Source organism: Rousettus aegyptiacus, unplaced genomic scaffold (assembly GCF_014176215.1).
Source record: "Rousettus aegyptiacus isolate mRouAeg1 unplaced genomic scaffold, mRouAeg1.p scaffold_m13_p_3, whole genome shotgun sequence".
In the NCBI taxonomy this organism is placed as follows: Eukaryota; Metazoa; Chordata; class Mammalia; order Chiroptera; family Pteropodidae; genus Rousettus; species Rousettus aegyptiacus.
In genome coordinates this window covers 143094659-143111923 of record NW_023416306.1, presented here as the reverse complement: position 1 = coordinate 143111923, position 17265 = coordinate 143094659, and the positions used below count along the sequence as shown (strand labels likewise).

At 34.7% G+C, this 17265-nt stretch overlaps 1 protein-coding gene and 1 pseudogene across 3 annotated transcripts in view; one reads left to right on the top strand and one right to left on the bottom strand.

Moving 5' to 3' along the window:
* MNAT1 (MNAT1 component of CDK activating kinase) overlaps positions 1 to 17265 on the bottom strand; it is a 167050-nt gene that overhangs the window by 126347 nt on the left and 23438 nt on the right. The gene's annotated exons all lie outside the window — the stretch shown is intronic.
* On the top strand, positions 1816 to 1934 carry LOC118601187 (annotated as a pseudogene).

Genomic DNA, 17265 nt, shown 5'->3' with positions numbered 1-17265 from the left:
AAATAAAAAACTGCTCTAAAGAGTCTCTTAATAAATGTTTTATCTGAAAAGAAATTCCGATTAGTAATATCAGAGAGTTTACTGCCTGTGTTTTCTTCTAAAAGTTTTATGGTTTCAGGTCTTACATTTAAGCCTTTAATCCATTTTGAGTCTATTCTTGTATACAATATAAGGTGATGCAGCTTGGGTTTTTTTGCATGTATGTATCTGTCCAATTTTCCCAACGCCATTTATTGAAGAAACTGTCTTTACTCTATTGTATATTCTTATCCCCTTTGTTATATATTAGGTGAGCGAATAGGCGTGGATTTATTTCTGGGTTCTCCATTCTGTTCCACTGATCAATTTATCTGTTTTTAATTCTAGTATCATGCTGTTTTGATTACTGTAGTCTTGTAGTATAGTTTGATATCAGGTAGTATAGTTTGATACCTCCAACTTTGTTCTTTCTCAAGATTGCCATGGCTATTCAGGGTTTTCATGGCTCCATATGAATTTTAGAATTATTTGTTCTAGCTCTCTGAAACATTTCATTGGTATTTTGATAAGGATTGCATTGAATCTATAGATTGCTTTGGGTAGTAAGTCCATTTTAACAATGTTGATGCTTTCTACCCATGAGCATGGTATATGCTTCCATTTATTTGTATCTTCTTCAATTTCTTTTTCAATGTACTATATACTTGAAAGTAATTTAAATAAATTTATTTTTAAAAATGTTTTAATTTTTGTTTCTTGAAAGCAAAGTATATCAAAGTTTACTTAACATATATTAATATTTTCAATTAATCTAAATATCCAATATTATTATATGTTTATATTATATTAATATTAATATAATAGACAATACTGAGGCCTGTTTCCCAGATTGCTTTAAGATCTAAGTCACATTTAAATTTGTAATTTTTTACTAAAGTTTTTTAATGGTAGGGAAAATTCATTTTAAATTTCACTAATAAAGATGGAAAACTCAAACCTTTTAAGAAATCAAATGGCCATCTGATCAATTAAATGAGTTATTACATATTAAAAACTTAAACCAGAATCTAGCACTAAGTAAATAGTCAATAATTATTAGCTATATCTCTACATTTATCAAGTCCTTTCCATCTGACCAAATAATTCTTAAACTGTCCAGAGACTAACTTCAAGAAAGAATATTTTCCAACCTCCAATACCCTGAATTCTGGCATTTTCACACAATTAATGGATATTCCCCATCTTCATTAACACCAAGGGCATATCTTAGGAAAAGGATTTATTTCACAAACCATCTCTCCCAATTTTTTTTTAACCGTAATTGCTAATAAGCATTACTTCTGATAAAAATTCTTGAGTTGTTAGACTGAGAAGGTGTTATTAACTCCATTAATAAAGACAGCTTAGTGGTTTGGTTAATTATTCAAATACGTGTGGCCACCAGAATTTAAGAAAAAAATTTTAAGGCTTAGACGGAGTTAAGTAGTTAGAACTCAGCATAAAGAAGAAAACCTCAGTAAGGTTATAGCTGATACCTAGGGTTTCTATTGTCAAAACTTTGAAGAAAGATTTGTTTCTTTTTAAAAACGCCAGAGTTAAGCAAAATCATTGTTTATCTTCAAGAATTTAAGATAAAATAAACTATTTTTTAAGATCTCCTCATTGCTATTTTGAATTTCCAAAGATAATCCATATATTAACAATGGCCTTTCTATTTTCAAATATGAAGCATTATTTTTATGACGAAGTAAAAATAGCTTTGTGAAACATATTGGCACACTTTCTTAGGCAAATGAAATCTAATACTTAAAACACTAGTTAATAATATGCTATAATGTCTACGGCCATGCCACCCTGAACATCCCCGATCTCGTCTGATCTCGGAAGCTAAGCAGGGTCAGGCCTGGTTAGTACTTGGATTGGAGATCACCAAGGAAGACCAGGTGCTGTAGGCGTAAAAATAATAAAAATAAAAAAATAATAATAATATGCTATCATATGCAATATTCTTCATTGAATCCTCCACTAATCATCTATCACATCTAATTTTTACAGACAAAAAACAAATTTTAAAAAATGTAACTATATTTTAAAACTATAAAGCAGATGTTTGTAGAAATTTACAACCAAAAATATTAATTCATTATTTTGAAAATCAAAGTTATATCCACATGAAGTTGAACCCTTACCTCACACCATATACAAAAATTAACCAATATGTATTGATATTGTCCAGATATTTCAACCACTGCCATACAGACTGTGAATCCCATCGTCTTTATCCTCAGTTATGGACTCCCCAAACAGTATCCACTTCTCTCTCCCAAATACAGTTTTCTGTATCTGGCTTAAGGTCTTCCTGTTCACCACTATGCCTACCATCATTTTTGGCAACTTGAACATCCTCAAAAATGAGCCAGTCATTATAATAACCACTTAATTCCTTGACTTCCTTAACCCTAATGATCTCGTGCCCCATCCTACTTCAGTCATCCACTCTCCTTCCTTCAACACTCAACCTTGTCATTATCAGTAGATATATCTCCTCTGGATTCTTTATTTCTAACATTCGAGTCTCTGAACATGTCTTCCTCTTTCAGGTAACTTGCACTAATTAATATCACTCTAACCTTTAACCCAACAAGGACTTCCCATCCACTAACCCTACTACTCTTCCCCATTGATCACCCCTCTGTAGGTCCTAACTTAAACAAGCTCGGATTTCAGCGTTTAGTATAACCAATCCTTTGCAAATACACTTAACTCACTGGCCCCTCCCTCCACTGTTTCACACCCTAATCGTCTGAGATTGAATCCATCTATTCCAGCCCACGCTATTATCTGAGCTGTTGAATTCTGCTAGAGAAAACATCTCATAACCCTATGGATTATATTTATTTTAAAATCACCACCACACTTTATAAGTAAATTCCTTTTCCCAGTCTCTGGGAGAACTATTTCATACTTTCTTCTCTCTCCTCAGACTTCCAATACTTCCTACTCTTACCTCGATCATACCTGTTAACCTAGCCTCATACCAGATTAATGTGAGATGTGGTCAGACAAAAAAATCACCTCATTTCTGAACATCATCGATCTAACTGCTCCTATAACGGATTGTGTGCATTTCTGTATGTTAAAATGAAAAAAAGTATCCCTGCTCGTACCCAGGATCAACCTCTATCCTCCACTTGTGCTCTGCATCCCATTCCTTAATCTCTACTTAAGTACTTTAGTTCTACAATTTTCCCTTCTTTCTCCTGCACTGTGAATTTCTTCCTCTCTTGAATCATTTCTATTGAAATATGAACACGTCTTAGTATTAACCACCATCTTAAAACACAGGTGCACAAGTTTGAGTCTACATTCCTTTCCAGCTATCACCCAATTTCTTTGCTCCCATTCACAGCAAAATTCCTGAAGCAATAGTTGTCTACAATTCTGCTTTCACCTCCCATTCTCTCTTTAACTTATTCCAATCCATCTTTCATTCCTGACTTTCCACTGAAACGTTCTCAAGAATTTCACCAATGTCCTCAGTTTTGCCAAAGCCAGTAGTTAACAGAGAATTCTCTGTCCTTATTTTACACCACCTCTTAGCAGCATTAACACAATTGGCATTTTCTCAATCTGGGAACACTATAATCCACAGGCTTTTGTGACCTCACACTTATCTTGTTTTCCTCTTACATGCCTGCTCTTTTTTCACTTCTTTTCCTGGCTCCTCTTCTGTAAGACATCTAAAAGTTGAAGCATCAACAGTTATGTCCTTGGTATTTTTCTCTCTCCACAAATGATCACATCTAGTATAAATGACTTTAAATATGACTCTCAGAACTAGACTACAGATCTAAATTCATTTCTGAGCTCCAGATTCCAGCTCAACTATTTAATCAACAACTCCACTCAGATATCTAGGCCTATCTCAAACATAACAAGTTCCAAAAGAATTCTTGATCCTTTCATCCTGTTCTACCTGCTCCTCCCCAAGTACTCCTACTTCAGTAAATGTCACCAACATCCACATAGTTGCTCAATCCAAAAATCTAGAAACCTTCCTTCACTTCTCTCTTCCTAATTTATAACAAGGCCAACTGACCACATCTAAAATACTTGCCAAAATACATCCACTTTTGGCCATCTCCGCTGCTATATGCCACTGTAACTTATTACCTGAAGTACTGCTAAAGATTACAAATTGATCTCCTTGCTTCCGCTATTGCTCCCAACCCTCACCTACCTCCCTCTAATTTATTCTCTATAGAACACCAGAATAATCTCTTTAAATTGTAAATTAGCTCATTTCACTTCCTTGTTCATGACCCAATGGTGCCTCATGTTATTAAAGCCTTGAAGACACTATATGACCTGACCCCTACCGAACTCTCAAGCTTCATATTCTATCAATCAACATACTTCTGTCTTCTCTCTGTCCTTCCAAAATGCCAAGGTCACTGAAGATTGAGGGCAACTGCACTTCTCTACCAGAAACTCTCTTCTCCCCAATCTTCCGATGGCTGTCCACTCTCATAACTCAAGTCTCAAACCAAATGTCATCTATTCAGAATCTTGTTGAAAAACTGTCCCTCCACTTGTACCATGAAATAGCCAAAATTCTTGTTAGAAATTGATCCCTCCATCTTCTAAAAGATCTTATCCATCAGAGGTCTCCTCTTTAGAGATAGCTTCTTTACTACCCAATCTAAAGCTGGTAACACTGTTATTTTCTCTCATAGTTAACTATGGTAGATTGTCTTATGGCAACTCAACCCCATTTTTATCATTCTATTGTCTTCCCAAGGACTCTGGGAAATCTGGGGACTACATTTTCCAAAATCCCTAGCAGCAGAAATCCAGTTTTGATTGCACCTCTTGATAAACAGGTGTAAAAGATCTGGAAGGCTAAAGGACAGTAGAAGCATCATTACTCATTCAGCAGCAAAGGACAGACATGTGGACATCAGCAAAAGACACACAGCTCTCAAGTGTTCTATGAATCACTGATTTCAATGATAAATACAACTGAGACTAGCGGCAGCAGTTTTTCTGTAGTGTTTATCTTCCTGGCTTCCTGAATGTGGGAGTTTCCCTTCCCTACTGCTCCAGTCCTTGTAAAAGGTTTATAAGTCTGTAACTACCTATATTAAATTCCTAATAAATAAATCTAGAATGGCTTTTGTTTTTTTTTCTTTAAAATTATTTTTTATAATTAAATATTAAGTAATAGTACATTCATATAGTCAGATTCTATAAGGGTACAAATAAAACATCTTCTATTCTCCAGCCACTCCCATAGGCAACTAATGTTAATTTTTTTGTGGACCCTTCAAGATATTTTACACATATTATAAGCAAACACACAAAGTGCTCCCCAACTCTTTTACAAAAAACATATCCCACTATGCACAATTCTACAACTCACTTTTCCCCCCATTTACTATATCCTGAAGCTATTTCCCTATCAATACATAAAAAGCTTCATTCTTCTCTAGGGCTGCATAGTATTTAGTGCATGTACCATTATTTAACCAGTTTACTATGTGATGGACATTTAGGTTGTTATCATTTTTTTTTTAAATTGTTTATTGGGGTAACAATGGTTAATACAATTATGTAATTATCAGATGTACATTATAACTTGACTTCTGTATTTGGTATTGTGTTTACCACACAAAGTCCAGTTTCCTTCAGCTACCATATATTTGATCCCCTTTACCCACTTCACCCTCTCCCTACCCCCCATGTGTAACCCCCTTTACGCCATCTACCTCCCCACTCCTGACCACTCCCAACCCTCTGGTAACCACTACTCTATAGTTCATGTCCATGAGCCTCTGTTTTTTTGTCCTGTTCATTTGTTGCTTTTAGGTTTCTTTCCCACATATAAATGATATTATGTGATTTTCAACGTTTTCTGTCTGGGTTATTTCACTTATCATGATTATCTCAAAGTCCATCCATGTTGTCACAAATGGCAGTATTTCATCTCTTCTTATGGCTGAGTAATATTGCATCATATATATGTACCACAGCTTCTTTAGCCAATCATCTATTGTAGGAAATTTTGGTTGCTTGCATGACCTGGCCACTGTGAATAACGCTGCTATGAACATCGGTGTGCAGATATCTTTTCAGATATGGGTTTTCAAGTCTTTGGGGTAAATATCCAGTAAAGAGATTGCTGGATCATATGGTAGATCAATTCTTTGTCTTGTGAGGAACCTCCACGTTGTTGTCCATAGTGGCTGTATCAATTTGAAGTCTCACCAGTAGTGTATGAGGTTTCCTTTTTTTCCCCATCCTCTCCAGCATTTGTTATTATTTGTCCTGTTGATTACAGCTATTGTAACACGTGCAAGATGGTATCTCATAATGGTTTTGATTTGCATTGCCCTAATAACTAGTGATGTTGAGCATCTTTTCAAATATTTGTTACCCATCTGTATGCCTTCTAGGGAGAAGTGTCTGTTCAGGTCCTCTGCCCATTTTTTCATTGGATCATTGGCATTTTGTTGTTATTGAGTTGTATAGGTTCTTTGAATATTTCGGATATTAGGCCCTTTTCGGAGATGTTGCTTGCAAATATATTTTCCCATTTGGATGGTTATCTCTTTACCTTGTTGATGATTTCTTTTGCTGAGCAGAATCTTTTTAGTTTAGTCCCATTCATTTATTTGAGATTTTACTTCCCTTGCTTTTGAGGTCAAACTCATAAAATCTACTTTTAACTCCTAAATCCTTGAGTTTAGTTCCTGTTTTTTTCTATGCATTTCATTGTTTCAGGTCTTATATTCAGCTCCTTAATCTATTTTGAGTTAATTTTGGTGTGTGGTGATACACAACAGTCTACTCTCATTCTTTTGCAGGTGGCATTCCAGTTTTCCCACCACCGTTTATTGAAGAGGCTTTCCTTTCTCCACTGTATGTTTTTGGCTTTTATGTTGAAAATTATTTGCCCATATAAATATGGGTCTACTTCTGCACTCTCGATTCTGTTTCACTGGTCCACGTGTCTGTTTTGCTGCCAATACCATGCCTTTTTGACTACTCTCGCTTTTGTAGTATAATTTGAAGTCAGGCAGAGTGATGCCTCCAGCCTTGTTCTTTTCTCTCAGGATGTCTTTGGCAATTCAGAGTCTTTTGTGCTTCCATACAAATCTGATGATTCTTTGTTCTATCTTTTAAAAATGCCAATGGGATTTTGACAGGGACTGCATTAAATCTGTATAATACTTTAGGTAATATGTTTATTTTAATTATATTGATTCTTCCAATCCAAGAACATGGAATATCTTTCCATTTTTTTGGGTCTTCTTCAATTTCTTTTAATAAGGTCTTGTAGTTTGCATTATATAGGTCCTTCACACGTTTCATTAAATTTATTCCTGGGTGTTTTATTCTTTTTGTCGCAATTGCAAAAGGAATTATTTTTCCACTTCTTTTTCTGACACTTCATTATTAGAGTATAGGAACACTATGTATTTTTGAACGTTGATTTTGTATCCAGAGACTTTATTGTATTTGCTTATTGTTTCTAGTAGTGTTTTTGTGTCATCTTTATGGTTTACAGAGAATTATGTCATCCGCAAATAGTGACAGTTTGACTTCTTCGTTTCCTATTTGGAGTCTTTTATATCTTTCTCTTGTTTGATTGCACTTACTAGGATCTCCAATGTTATATTGAATAACAATGGCTAAAGTGGACAGTCTTGCCTTGCTCCTGATCTTAAATGGAAGGTTTTTAGTTTTTCACCATTAAGTATAATGTTGGCTGAGGATTTGTCATAGATGGCCTTTATTATGTTAAGGTACTTTCCTTCTATACAGATTTTGTTAAGTGTTTTGATCATAAAGGATGCTGTATCTTGTCAAAGGGTTTTTCTGCATCTGTTGATATGATCATGTGATTCTTATTTTTAATTTGTTTATGTGGTGTATCATATTAATTGATTCACATAAGTTGAACCATCCCTGTGCCCCTGCAAAGCAGCACTCTTGATCATGGTGTATAATCTTTTTAACATGTTGCTGTGTTCGATTTCCTACTATCCTATTTAGGATTTTTGCATCTGTGTTCATGAGAGATATTGGCCTGTTGTTTTCTTTTTTGTGTTATCTTTACTAGGTTTTGGTATCATGGTAATATTGGCTTCATAAAATGAGTTGGGAAGTATTGCCTCTTATTCGATTTTTTAGAAGAGTTTGAGGAGAATAGGTATTAAATCTTCTTTGAATGTTTGGTAGAATTCACTAGTGAAGCCATCTGGTCCTGGACTTTTACTTTTTGGTAGGTTTTTGATGATTGTTTCAATTTCCATACTGCTGATCGGTCTATTTAGACTTTCCAGTTCTTCTTGATTCAGTCTAGGAAGGTTGTATCTTTCTAAGTACTTGTCCATTTCTTCTATATTATTAAATTTGGTGTTAAATATTTTTTCACAGTATTCTTGTATAATCCTTTGTATTTCTGTGATGTCAGTCATTTCCCCTCTTTCATCCCTGATTTTGTTTGTGTCCTTTCTCTTTTTTCTTTATTCTAACCAAGAGTTTGTCAAATTTATTAATCTTCTCAAAGAACCAGCTCTTCATTGTATCTTTTTGTTTTGTTTTGTTTTCAATTTCATTTAATTCTGCTCTAATTTTGATTATTTCTTTCCGTCTGCTGCCTTTAGGCTTCATTTGTTCTTCCTTTTCTAGGTTTTTAAGATGAAGCATTAGGTTTGTTATTTGGGCTCATTCTTGTTTTGGGAGATAGGCCTGTAATGATATGAACTTTCCTCTTATGATCACTTTTGCCATGTCCCAAAAGTTATGATATGTTGTACTATCATTATCATTCGTTTCTATATATCTCTTGATCTCTTTTTATTTCTTCTCTGACTCAGTTATTCTTCAGTAGCATATTGTTTAATCTCCATGTATTTGTAGTTCTTCCTGATTTCTTTTTGCAGTTGATCTCTAGTTTCAAAGCATTATGATCAGAGAATATGATTGGTAGGATTTCAACTCTCTTATATTTGTTGAGGCTATCTCTGTGTCCGAGTACATGGTCGATTCTTGAGAATGTTCCATGTGTACTAGAGAAGAATGTATAAGCAGCTGTTTTGGGACAGAAGGCTCTGTAAATGTCAATTGTGTCCAATTGGACTAATGTGTCATTTAAGGATGTTATTTCCTTATTGATTTTCTGTTTGAATGATCTGTCCTTATCTGACAGTGGGGTATTTAGGTCCCCTACTACATTAGTGTTTTGGTCTGTTTCTCCCTTTAGTTGTTAGTAATTGCTTTACAAATTTCGGGGCTCCCTGATGGGGAGTAGAGATATTAAAAGTATTATGTCTTCTTGGTGCATGATTTCCTTTATCATTATGAAGTGTCCTTCAGTATCTTTTTTTACCTTTTTTATTTTGAAATCTATTTCATCTGATATTAGTACCACTACTCCTGCTTGTCTCTGAATTCCATTTGCTTGAAATATCATTTTCACTTTGAGTCTATATTTGTCTTTGGAGCTGAGATGGGTCTCCTGGTGGCAGCACATGGTTGGGTTTTGTTTTTTGATCCATTCTGCAACTCTATGCCTTTTTAGTGGGACTTCAGTCCATTTACATTTAGGGTGATTACTGAAATATGAGGTCTTCTTACAGCCATTTTATCTTTTGCTTTCTGGTAGCTCGGTGTTTCCAATGCTCCCTTGTCCCTGTGTTTCTGTTTTCTTTATTTGGGTTGGCTTTTGTGAGTTTCCCCTCTGGTTCTTCTTGTTTTATGTTATATACTTCAGTTCTGAATCTTTGGTGTGTGGTTACCATTACAAATATGTAAAGGATAGTGTATGTATGTGTGTGTGTGTATGTATGTGTGTGTGTGTGTATATATATATATCTGGATCTTTGAATCCTCCTCTTTTCAGTCACTGTTATCTCAATTTGTCCCTATGTATGCTGAACGTTCATTACTATCTTGCATAGCAATTCTCTTCATATTATTTAAGCTTATAGTGCCATATTCTCAGTAAGGGCAGCACTCCTCTGCTTTTATCTGCCATATAGTTGCTTTACTTCTAATTATGTTGTGGGTTTTTTGTTGTCATTTTTGTTTTAGGTGAGCTGACCTCTCTCAGTATTTCCTGTAGTGCAGGCCTCGTAGTGGAGAATTCCCTCAATTTTTGTATGTCTGGAAAGGTCTTAATTTCTCCCTCATATCTAAAAGAGAGATTAGCTGGATACATTATTCTGGGCTGGTAGTTCCTTTCACTTAATAGTTTATATATTTGATTCCATTCCTTTCTGGCTTGTAAGGTCTGCGCAGAGAAGTCTGAGGATAATCTGGTGTGTTTTCCTTTATAAATTACCGTTTTCTTCTCCCTGGCTGCCCTGAGAATTCTGTCTTTGTCATTGATTTTTGATAATTTTAATACAATGTGTCTTGGTGAAGGCCTTTTTGTGTTGAGGTAATTGGATGTTCTGTTGACTTCTTGAATTCCAAGCTCCAGCTCATTCCTTAGATTTGGGAAATTCTCAACAACTATTTGTCTGAAAATGCTTTCTAGCCCCTGCTCCTTTTCCTCGCCTTTGATAATACCCATTATTGTCATGTTTCCTCTCCTGATGGTTTCAGCTGGTATTTCTCTTTCATTAGTTTTCATTCTTCAGTTTTTCTCTTCTTCCTTCCAATTTATTTCTAGATTTCTATCTTTGATATCACTGATCCTTTCCTCCATTTGGTCAATTTTATTTCTCAAGCTAGCTATTTCATTTTTCGACTCTTGCAGTGTGTTTTTTTATCTCCAGAAGTTCTATTTGGTTCTTTTTGAGGGTTCCAATCTCCTTGCTCTGTTCATCTAGTTATTTCTTCAGTTCCTGAAATTGTTGATATGATTCATTTCACAACTCACTGAATTTTTTCAGAAGTACCATCCTGAATTCTCTGTCCTTTAAGTTGCATATTTCTACACCTGTAAGCTTATTTTCAGGATTTTTCTCTTTCTTTGAGATGCCTTGTCACCTTGGTTGTTCATGGTGTTTAATGGACTATTTCTCTACCTGGGCATTAATGGAAACATATTCTGCTTTTTTTTTGAGAAAGATTTATTATATAAAGGTCTCTCTTTAGCCGTTTCAAAGAAGGCGCTTCTCTTTTGGTTTCCAGTAGGTGGCGTCTAAGCCTCCTGGATCCCTGCTTTATATAAAGCCTTATTAATACCTTTATACAATGCTTTGATTTTCTTAATTGCGCTCGCTACCCTCAGTTTCAGTCCCCGTCAGTGTTCGCAACAGTTTCATAAGTGTTTTCTCAGATTCCCCCTGGGGCTCCACAGTGTTCAGTCTCGGAGGGTAAGGGGGGAGATGCCCTCTGGATTGGGGGTCGAGGAATGTGGCTCAGTCTCGGTTTTTTAACTGCGGACAATAAAAATGAACTGTTGTTTCTCTGTCGTCCACTTCTCTGCTTTCTGCCCTGATGACTGGGCCCTGCCACTGGTTGCATGGAACTCACAAACTCTCCCAGGCAGGGCTGTTCAGGGAAGTCACCGCACCTTCTCCCCTACCCCTACCCCTACCAGGAGCTCCTGTGGCTTCAAGAGGCAGCTTCCTTGTTCCTCCCAATCCACCGCCTGACACCTGGAATTCTGACCTGTGGTAGCTCTTATGTGCAGATCCCGCGCACAGACATGCTGGTGTGCAGTTCGGGTGTTTTTTGTTGAATTTTAGATGTTCAGCTTATTGTTGTTTCAAAGGGAGAGATCTGAGGACTTCTCTCACTCCGCCATGTTTCCTCCAATCCATCCAGCTTTTATTTTCTTGACTAAACCCCAAGTGATACACATTCTGCTCTTTTATCACTCACTTATCAAAATCAATAATTTTATAAGTGCTAATTTTGTGTTTAATATCTGTCTTTCCTAGATTAATTGACAAGCACAGGAATCACATTTGTTATGCTCATTATGTATCTCGAGCCCTGTATTACAGGACAAATATTAGTTGAATGAATAGAAAACTTTAATAAAGTATAGTTTCACTCACTACATCACATATAACAGCACCAGCTCTCAAAGTTTCTCTATCATCTACCAAAATTTCATCTCATTAAAAACAGTAGCTTTTGGACTTTGCCTTTCTCTCTTCATTTGCTTATTTAGACACCTCAGAGTCTTGGAATGACCCTTCATTTCTTCCCAGCACCCTGGAACACCACATCCTGCACTAGAAAACATCCAAGAACTCTCAAGTTGGTTTTTCACTTTTGGATTCATTAGGTTGTCAAGTCGTGATTAACATGAAATGAGGTTATTTTTGTGATGAAACCAACAATGAAATCTGAGTTTCTGACCTAAATTCTAGTGTTGATCTTAAAATTACCTAGTGATTATTCTGTTATAAAACTATCATAATCAATTTTGATCATAAGTGATTATAAGTCGATCCCTTAGACATGTGCTCTTTAATTCACCTAAATAAGTATTTAACAAAGGAAAATGAAAACTCCCAGTATAACTGAAAGTATAAAAGTGCTGTCTATTATTTAGTTTTACAGAAAATCTCTATTTACTCGAAGAGCTAAAATATTGTGAGGAAATCTACACACCGTAGAAAATGGGCATTTATTTTAGTTGCCAAATTCAAATTCAGCCAATAAATATTCATTAAGTGCCTACTATGTGACAGACACTGTTGGAGGTACTGGGGATGCCTCACCAAACAAAACAAAGATCCCTGCCTTCATGCAGGCTATCAGAGAGGCTGTATGTAGAAAGATCATATGAGACAAAAGAACACTGTAAGGACTCTGGCTTTTACTGCACATGAAATGGGAAGTTACTGTAGAATTTAGAAGACAGAGTGACATGATACAAATTACTTTTTTAAAGGATTGCTCTGGCTGCTGTGTGGAAAATAGACTATAAGGAGGGGCATGGGCAAAAGCAGGTAAACTATGGAAAACAGAATGGAGGTCCCTAAAAATATAGAAATTGCTATATGATCCAGCAATCCTATCCTGGTTACATAGCCAACAAAACTGAAATCAGGATCTTGAAATGATATCTGCACTCCCATGTTCATTATAACATTATTAACAATAGTCAGAATATGGAAACAATGTAAGTGTCTATCAATGGTTGAATAAACAATATGGTAATACATATTCAATGGAATTCAGCCTTTAAAAACAGGAAATCCTACCACTGCAACAAAAAAGGTGAACCTTGAGGACATTATGCTAAGTGAAACAAGCCAGCTGCAAAAGGACAAATATTGTATGATCACGCTTACATGAAGTATCTAAAGTAGTCATAATCACAGAAACAAAAAATAGAAAAGTGGCTGTCAAAGGCAGGGGGATGGGGAGTGAGAATGAGTGTTAATGGGTATAGTTTCGGTTTTACGAGATGAAAAAGTTCTAGAGATCTCTTGCACAACAATGTAAATATATTTCACACTACTGTACATTTTTAAAAATATTTCTACAAAGAACACATATATACAATATATACACATGCGTAAAATTCAAAACTAATATTGCTTGGAGATCCAGCAATATGTGGCAAATCTATAAACAAAAAAATGGTTAACACAAAATTCAGGGTAGTAGTCATCTCTATAAAAGGAGGAAATATGATAGAGAAAGGTAGAGGTCTTCAAAATTATTGGTAATATCCTATTTCTTAATCTAGGTGGTAAGAACACAAGTGTTTAAGTGGTATTTATTAGGTTATACAAGTTACACACAAAAAAAAATGCACATGGCCTTGCTCTCATCCCCATTCTGATACAGAGAGGACAGACAAAAAGGGTGTGTGGGAAGTGAATTATAGCATGGTAACTCAGAAGCAGAGATTTGTTGTCAATTAGACCTAGGTGAATCTAGGCTGAGCCAATTTACTAGTTTTGTTACCTTAGGCAAGTTAAAGTCTCTCAGCTTCAATTCTCGCATCTATAAAAAGAGGATATTAATAGTATCTACCAATTAGAGTTATCATAAAGATTAAATGAAATAATGAATAAAGAGCATTCAGTATTATACCTAGGATACAATAAGCATTTCTAAAGAAGTAATAGTACTTTTTAAGACCTTCCTAGGTTATCCTCCTCTTGCCCTACCTCCATCTGAAAGTTTCTGTTGTTATCCTAAAAGGTAGGTTAGAAAAATTTTGTTCAGAAATATAATGCTAAAACCCATTAGAATTTTTTCTTGTGTTTCTATGGGCCATATTTACAAAGACCAAAAAAATATATTTGATGTCAAACCAAGACTTTTAAAAGTCAACCAAGAATAAACTTATTAAACATGCAGGTGTTCAAAATTACATACATCATTAAGGACAACCATTTTATTTTTAAATGAATATATTCTAGAGCTCTTAATATGAGCATAATATAATATTATATAGCCAATCTCAAGTATTAATAAAGTTAGATATAATTCAAAAACTGAATTATTCTTGCCTCAAAGATAATTAGAAAATCCAGAAGTGTCTGACAGATATAACTACCACTTGGATTTTGTTTTTCTATCCCCAGCCATCCTCTTTGTTCCATGTTCCATGTATCTTGAGTCCCTTAGACTAGCCCCAAAACTGGCTTAAATTCTCCCAAATGTAAGGCTATCCAAGAAAGATCCCAGAGGGATGAACTGTAGTAAAAAGAAATATTGAGCCAGACTAAGGTTGTAAGCTGGCCAGACAGAGCAAGGTGTGTTAGACTCCAGGTTTGTGGGGGAGTAATTTGCATGTACCAGAAACTCACAAAAACATAAGTCACAAATCCATAAAGCACAAGGGTTTCTTGTACATATTACCATTGAAATGCTCTTCCACTCACCTTTCAGAATGTAGTTCAGGTTTATATTGCAGTCCCAATCCAAAAGTGCATTGTTAACACCTCGAGAAGCATATGGAAACCATTTCCTTGATCTGTTCCTATATTAAAAATGTTTACTATAAAAGAAACAGATCTCCAAACCCAAACCTTAATAATTTATTAAAACAGAAACTCGCAAACTTGATTTAGCTACAAACATTAGTTTTTATTATTGAACTGTAATTTTCCACACTTTCTCCATATTATTGGAAAATATTTCCTACTTCTTAGGAACATGTATTCTTTTTTTATTGTTTCAAATTTCAACTGTAACATTTTAGGTTCTAACAAGTAGCTACCCAATACATTTGGCTTTTAATAAATTATTAAACTATATTAATAAACCTCCCAAAAATAAAATCTAGTCATATAATTAATGGCATTCACTATTCAGTAATTTATTGTTTGTCCTATATCTGAGTTTCTCGATTCTGAAAATCAAGATGCGAACCCAAAAAGAGGGAGGGAGTAGTTTGCATTTAACAGATGTATTTCTTTTACATTAACTGAATAATCTTAGGACACCAGCAAAAACAAACATTGCAAAGTTAAGAGATTCACTTTAAAATAACCATTTTTAAGTTATATTTATGCTTTTGTATGTCAAGATTTAAAAATAAAAATATATTAACATATTAATATATATATTCTAAAATTACAGGTTTTAAATTGTACAAAGACAGAAAAGGATTCTACACTTTAAAGAAACTAAGATCCAACCCCTGCTAATTTTTAACGCAACACAGTGTGTCTTAGGTCATATTAATAGAAATAGAAGCAATCAGCAACAAACTATTCTGCTTATGCTTCTGTTTTCCAAGGAATCTTAATTTTAAGAACGTTCTTTTTCTTAATCTTTTAAACATTTTTTGTCCATTGTTTAGCTTTCTTGCCGCCATCTTCTCCAGCACCGGACACAACATCACCTTGTTATATTCTAAATTCTGGCCACAAACTTCTGAACTACCAGCTCTCAATCCCTCATTACCTACACTGGCCCCCTTGATCTCAACCAGACCTCCAATCCTTTGATACTTCCTTTTCTCTTAATTACAGCTTACTCCTAGTTACACTACCTTTCATAATCAGCTCATACTCCAAGACATACCATTTCAGCTATTACCACTTGCTAATTTATTTGCCTATTTATTTACTGATACATTATTCCATCTTGTTTCAGAAAGAATTTCACCGAATCTTCAAAATTCCATTTTTCACCCAAATCATTGAAATTCTAAATGTAAGCATTATCTTAGACTAGTCCTACTTAACTTCATAGCCAAGAGAATCACCAAATTCTTTCAATCTATTTACTAAATCTGCCTCAAATCTTCCCTACTTTCTTCAACTAAATTTTGACGCCTTAGTTAATATCCTCTTCACATATTATTCAACATCAATGGCTAAAAGTATGGGTTCTAAAACCAAATAGCCCATTAACTTGTAACCATTTGCAAAAAAACTTTATTTATTAGATTATTTGATAGCTAGTAAGCAATATGAACTCATAAGACAATTAGCTTCAGTATCTGATAAACAGATGAGAGGCTTCCTTAGCAATATGTCACTGTTATTGCAGACATAAAATCATAAACAAGGAAAACAGACGAACACAAACAGATCCTCCAGAAGAACAGGACTACAAAATATTGTACAAGTTAAATGTATAAATGTGTAAACCTAATGTTTTTCTATTTTTCAACCTTTCATTACTGTAATAAGTACCATGTACAAATAAACTTTTCATTTTATATATACATACATATATATATAGTAGTTTACACATATACACTAATTCAACAGATATACTACTAACAACTCTTTCGTAACCCTATAAAGATAGAATAATTAAGACAGGTTTAACTGCATTAAAAAGTGAACATTAAGACAGTGTATAGCTAGCAAAACCAATCATTTTCTATCCTGGGCAGCAAGTCAAGAATCTCAAACTAACACCAACACCTGCATTAAACATAAACCCAGACTGTAAATGACTGTCATTGAAAGATAATTCCAAGTGACTTTATCTCTAGAGCTTAAGCAAAACTAGTTTACATGAAGCAAAACAGCTTATTAAATGACCATATCTAAAGCAGTTCTTTGTTTTGACAATAAGCAATTTAATCATTTTTTCCATCACTGTGGATCTAAAAGGTATGTTAAAATGTTATATTCTGCCAGGTGGATTAATACGGATATATTACACCATGCCTATACTAACACTGCTTCCTGGTCATTGTAATTCTAAATTACAGATAATGATAGGTTTCAAGAAATGATTGTGCTCAATCAATTACTACTCACCATAAGTTCTGAGTTTTCATTGTTTGATAACTTACACTAAGTAGGAAAGCAGATAACACATTCATAAACTGGAATTTAACCAAGTGAAAGTTGAAGTCAGATAGCATTAAGGTCTCTAACCTTA